Below are 6,000 nucleotides of genomic sequence, written 5' to 3' on the forward strand. Positions count from 1 at the left end.
TTTTCTATTTGTTTGGGAAAATGCCCTTTGGGAACACTGCTCTGAGCTAGCTTTCTCTCTCTCTCTCTCTCTCTCTCTCTCTCTCTCTCTCTCTCCCTTGTTGATAAGCGACACGGGCATGACTCATGGGATCAACAGCTGAAGATGGATCAGCCGCTGATCGTATGCCAATGTAAATAAAAAATTTGCGTTCCCCTGCTGCGGGTCCGCCTGTCTAACCCACGACCTCCCCCCTCCGCAGCCTACTGCCTTAACCACCTGCGCTATCGCGCGTTGCTGATAGCTATGTGCCTTTGCGCAATCAAAAACCTGTCCCCCTCTGCTGCGTCGATCCGACAGGCCAAATCACGTGCCGGCCGTCAATTTGCCCCTGTCGTATATCCCGCGAGTCGGACCCCGTGTCACTTATAAACGAGGCAGCCCACAGTCCACTCTTGTAGCTGATGTCATTATCAGTCCTGTGGTAGACGCCTTTGACTGGCTGTACGACAGGGCTCTTTTCAGATCAAAAGTTGGACAATGACTCTCCACAGACTTCACAGACTCTGCATTTTTTGCGTGTACAGTGTACACAGTCCACTGCAAGTAAGCACTTCCAACTTCCCGCTTTCAAGTTCCAGAATCCAGGCTCAAGAGTCTAGCTTTCCAAATTTGCTTAACTCGAGTATCCTTAAGGCTTGATGATTCATGAACAGCAGGCCGTTGAAAACAATTCACATGGAGAAATAGTACCAGCATATTCGCATACGTGTTGGGGAAACATCATTTTTCCAAACATACAAATTTCCTTTCCTTTAGTTTGCCGAGAGGAAATTTTAGAAAATTAAGGATATCTTACACTGTTTTTCTCTATTTTGGGGCTGAATTTCTCCTTTTCCCCTTGCCCTCATTCGGCATTTTTGAAATTGGAAACGGCACGATATTAAGCTGAGACACATTTTTACCGACCACTGCATGATGATACCCCTCTCAGCTCTGTCAAAGTCGTAGGCCTTTATCAAGGGTGCAAGCGAAAATCAGGGTACTTCAATTTGCTATACATTGACTTCATCTTTTTTTTTCTTTTTTTTGGAAGAAAACTGAAGTTTTTAAATTGAAAAGTGTCAAAAAAACATCACAGGCCTCAAAGGTTCGGAAAGAGGCAATCCGAGGCATTGAGTTACGCGAAGCCTTGGTTGGAATCAGACTTTGAACATCAATGGGGACTGTTTTTGCCATTTGAAAAGCTTCTCGATGGAGTTCAAGGGTAGCTCTAAAACATCTCTCATAAGATTTAGAGAGAGATCTTCACATCAAACATTAGCAAATAAAAGTTCTACTCTTCAATGTTCCTAAGCAAAGCATTATTCCTTTGGCACTAGTTGTGCCATAAATAGATGCATCTCCAGGAATTTATGTCACTACCTTTGCAAATTCCCAAAAGAATTTCCTGTGGGGTAAAGGGGGTAGGACGAAGAGAGCTGCAACATTGAAGTAAAACTTTGAGGAGATTACCCCGCCCTGGGGCAGCTAAGGAAGAGGTGGTTGAGGTCCTCAAAACCTATACACCTAGGACATTAACCGTGCCCCACTTTAGCTTTCAAAGCTCTTTCACCAATCCATAGTCCTTTATGAGCCAGCTTAAAGCATTGTGTTTGACAGTAGGAAAAGCCCAGGCATACTTAAATTTGTAGATCCATTGTTCGGAGTTCCATTGGAGGCCCCATCTTCTGTTGAGCTTCCTCTTCAGGTCCTCCCTAAAGTCCTTAAAGATTGCTAAACCTTTGGAAAGCAGCATCTACAAACTTTTGCAAGGTGTTAATACTCCCATGTGTAGCATATTGTTTGGAAGTGAAGTTTTTCATATCATCTATCCTACATAGCAACAAACCAAGACAACCTCTATTAACATTGAAGGTGTTAGTATTTGCACTCAATTCATTAGTTGGCTATCCTTAAAAACATCGTTCTAGGTCTTGATGTTATACTTGAAGCATTTGTGGTGTTTGATTGAGGGAGAAATGCTTTTGGTAAAAGGGAGAAAGCCAGACAAGATAGAATCTTGGAGGAGAAAAGTGGAGTAGAAGATGTAGTTAGGAACATTCCAAGCAGCTTTGACAGTAAACCATGAAGTCGAGAATCTGCAGATGAGTGAGGATCTCGTACGGACAATACCATAAGGGGAGGTATTGGCATCCCATAAGGAAAGATTAGTCCAGGATCTGTGGACTTCAAATGAAATGTTATTTTTAAATGAGACATGCCTAGTAGTCATTGGAGGAGACATACCTCTTAATCCATTTAGCTGCCATCTTAATAGCCATATGCTCAATATTCAGGACACCAATCCCACCTCTTTCTTTGGGTTGACAGCAAATATCCCTTGAAACTTTAGGGATTCTGTTGATATCTTCAGTGAGTCTTCAGTGCTCCCCCACAAAACCTCCTTGCCAAAGTGATTTACTTTTAGAAGGATTCCAACAAGAGATGAAGTAGATAAGGGAAGGTAGCATATAATGATTAAGAACAAAGGACCTGGCTCCCAATCTAGACTGCGTGCTTTGACAATTGTATACCTTTTCCTTGAACTTATATAAGACCGACTGCCATCTTTGAGCAAAAGAAACTTAAAAAACCCATTAGTATACATAATAATATGAAGATTTTTCCATTCTGGATTATTTGACAGCCTAAAAGAGGTACACTGCTTGGAATAAAACCATTAGATGATTTAAAACCTATTTTATGATGATTGATAATAGATCGACTGACAAGTCTGAACAATTTGAGACATTCCAGAAAGTGTTCAACAACAACATTATTAGCTTGTAGAAAAGCATTAATATCATTTGCAAATTGTTGGAGGCACATCTTATCAAAAGACCGTGGGATGAAATGTACCTGTATAGAAGGGGGGCAATATGACAGCCCCGCCTGATGGATCTCATTAGAAGAATTAACTATGACAACTCCCCATTTATAGAGACTCTCGCAAATGCATTACCAAACAGAACATGTATGATTTTTTTAACAAACCCCATATCGAACAAAGACTACAACAAAAATTCCCATTCCATCTTGTCATAAGCCTTATCAAAGTCACTTCTAAAGAAGAAGAACTTTTGACCAGTGTCCTTAGCACGTTGCATGTCCTCCCATAAAGAAATGATAACATTCGGGATTTAATAAAGCCCTTATGGTCTTTAAGGATTAGCCTGTCCATCGGGGGGATAATTTTTCTAGCTAAAGCCAAAGTAAATATTTTATAAATTGAAGTCAGACATGTAATGGGTCGCCAATTGCATAGATCCTCTTTGGCTCCCCTTTTAACACACTCTAGTAGCTTCTTGCCAAACTTGTAAGAGATAAGGGATCATAAAATCTTATAAGTTGCATATAATTAATTAAGAATACCATTGTTGGCAGACCGTCGTGATTGGATTGAGTAGCCTAGCGCGAACTCAAACCAACATAAATATGTCAATCTGAGGAAGTAGCTGACCCGACTACTGCATGGAAACGTCGAATGCAATGCCCCAACGGCAATGCACTGAGGAGAAAGGTGTCTCTCTCAAGACAAGAAGCAACTAAAAGGGAAAATGCCTACGTCTCCCGTGCGGTCTAACTAACACTCAAATGGTTGTAGAGGTGTCAAATGAACTCCAAATGCCATGAAACTTGAGATTGGGGGTCTCTAGGCTATAGGCAATAGGTTTCCAACAACAAAACCTGCAAAAGATAAATGGGTAGGTGAGCAACCGCAATGGTTGCCACCTCTCACCTTCACCAAAAATGACGAACGAGGGGTCGTTTGACTCGTCCTAAGGCCTAGTTACCTCTGTGCATGCTTAGTTTCACTTATAAAACCATCAACAACTCAAAATGAGCAATTAAACACACTAGGCAACCTAGAGCATTGCGTCGCACACACATACACACTCAAACATAGCACATTGAGCACGTACACAATGCTAGGAGCATGAGGAAGCAACAAATGAAGTTTCACAATGCTAAGCTGTACATAGAGGAGTGAGCGTGTAAGTGTAGACGTACTCTTCACTACGTGAGCTCCAAAGTTAACAGATCATTGAATAATTACAATTTTTGGCTTATATACCCAAGGTTTAAAATTGGGCTTTTGGCTAGAAAGGGATCATTACTTCAAAAATGTGATGGACTAGGGCATCTAGCCTCTTCATTAAGTACAAAATTGTTTGGAAATAATCAGACTCTTGTAGGTTCAGGATTTACAATGCCGCCTTTAGCGAAAAATAAATGATTAAGAGGGAGACGTTTTGCAGGTATGTCCGAATTGGCGTGATTGAGTTACTTGCTTCAACACTCCCCCCTCCCAGCTTTTTGTCGTCCCTGACAAGACTTCATTCTTTAAGCATGTCTATTCTTTGCTTGTGCTCGTCAACGTATTGCTGAAAGGCCAGCATCATTTGTTATACTTGATCTTCTTCCTGTTGCTTGTAGATTCTTGTCAAAGGGTTTTTCCGTTCACGGAGGTTGTAGGCTACAAATCTAAGCCTGAGATCCTTGCAGATTGGCATGAACATTAAAGAATCCATCTCAAAGTAGCCCGTATAGAAAGCCTTCTCAAATGTTTGCATGTAGTGGCTTGGGAGGAACATGATTCTGGGGGAAAATCCATAGATTACCTTCATCTTGGGGGTATCATTCAAGTTGAATATTAGTCCTTTCTAGCCCTCCAAGAATGAAGTCCACTTGACTTTGGTGTTGATACATGCGGAGAGCATGTAGCAGATCTTCAACATCCTTTTGCATGCTATATCTGGCTTTCCTCGAACAAGACTGATGGCCTTCCTCATGTAAGCGAGTGAAGGTGCCTCTATAGGTTTGGGGAAGACCGGGTCGTTTAGCCATGTGGGATGAGACAAGGAATTATTGAGCACCTTCTCCTCCTAATGATTGGGCAGTATGTTGGGTCGATTTGAAGGTGGGTTGGAGCAAAAGAGGTTACTGTGATTGCCTGCTTGTTCGTGCCCATGAATTGAACTTTATATTCTGGCCTGGCCTCCTTGATTTTCTTCGTGGTCCATTCCAAAAGGTCAACATCTTTGTAACTCCCCTTAGCATTTGGTAGAAGTGCCGGTAGTAGCTCTTTCTTCTTTTCTGTTGTCAGCTATTTGAGTAGGGGATAGGGAAGTTCTGGCTCAGGAACCTTCTCTCGTAGTTGTTCTGGAGTGAATTATTTTAGTAAATCTGATTTCAATAAGTGATGCTTGTAGCAGAGGTCCATGGCCACAACTTCCTTAGTCACTTCCCAATATTCCTTCGGTAGATGTGAGTACTCTTGAGGTAATTTATGAGGTTCAATTGAAGTACCCACACCTACTGAGCCTTCAAAGTGCTTGTGTTCCTGCTCTGTTTCTTCATCTATATTCTCAAATTCAGGCCCTATTTCCAAGGGTCCTTTCTCTCTGGGAGGGAGGTTCTAAAACTGCTTGACTGTTGGTAGTTTCTTTCTTAAATCCTCCACTTCCTTTATAAGCATCTCAATGCTTTCATCTTTTTTTTCCCTTCTTCTGTCATGGCCTTGCTCTTAGTGTGTAGAGCCTCTTCCAATGTTATTCTTTTTGTATGAGAAACTTCTAGAGCATGTTGCAATTTTGTGATCTACTTCTTATAGATGTTAGCCTGCTCATAGCTACTTGTCGAGATGAGCAATGTATCTTCTATAAATGCCTCTAGCTGTCTGTTCTGATCAACTATCTGGCCTTTAAGCACATCTATTAATACCCTTTGTTTCTGAGCTAGTGCTACTGACTCTTTGGAAATTTGATGGGCTTGTTGATATTGCTTTTTCTTTCTGGTCCAGGACAAGTTTATGGCTTTGAACTATACTTTCCTATATTTTCCTGTCCATCACTTCTTTTTCATACAACTCTTTGTACTTTGCCAACTCTCCGCTGACATGTTCTAATTTTGTATCTCTTCTTTGAAGATCTTCTACCAAAATTGTGTTGGTCTCGACCAACTCTTTGTTTTCTCTCC

This window comes from Adiantum capillus-veneris, chromosome 21 (genome assembly GCF_014529385.1).
Source record: "Adiantum capillus-veneris isolate H3 chromosome 21, ASM1452938v2, whole genome shotgun sequence".
In the NCBI taxonomy this organism is placed as follows: domain Eukaryota; kingdom Viridiplantae; phylum Streptophyta; class Polypodiopsida; order Polypodiales; family Pteridaceae; genus Adiantum; species Adiantum capillus-veneris.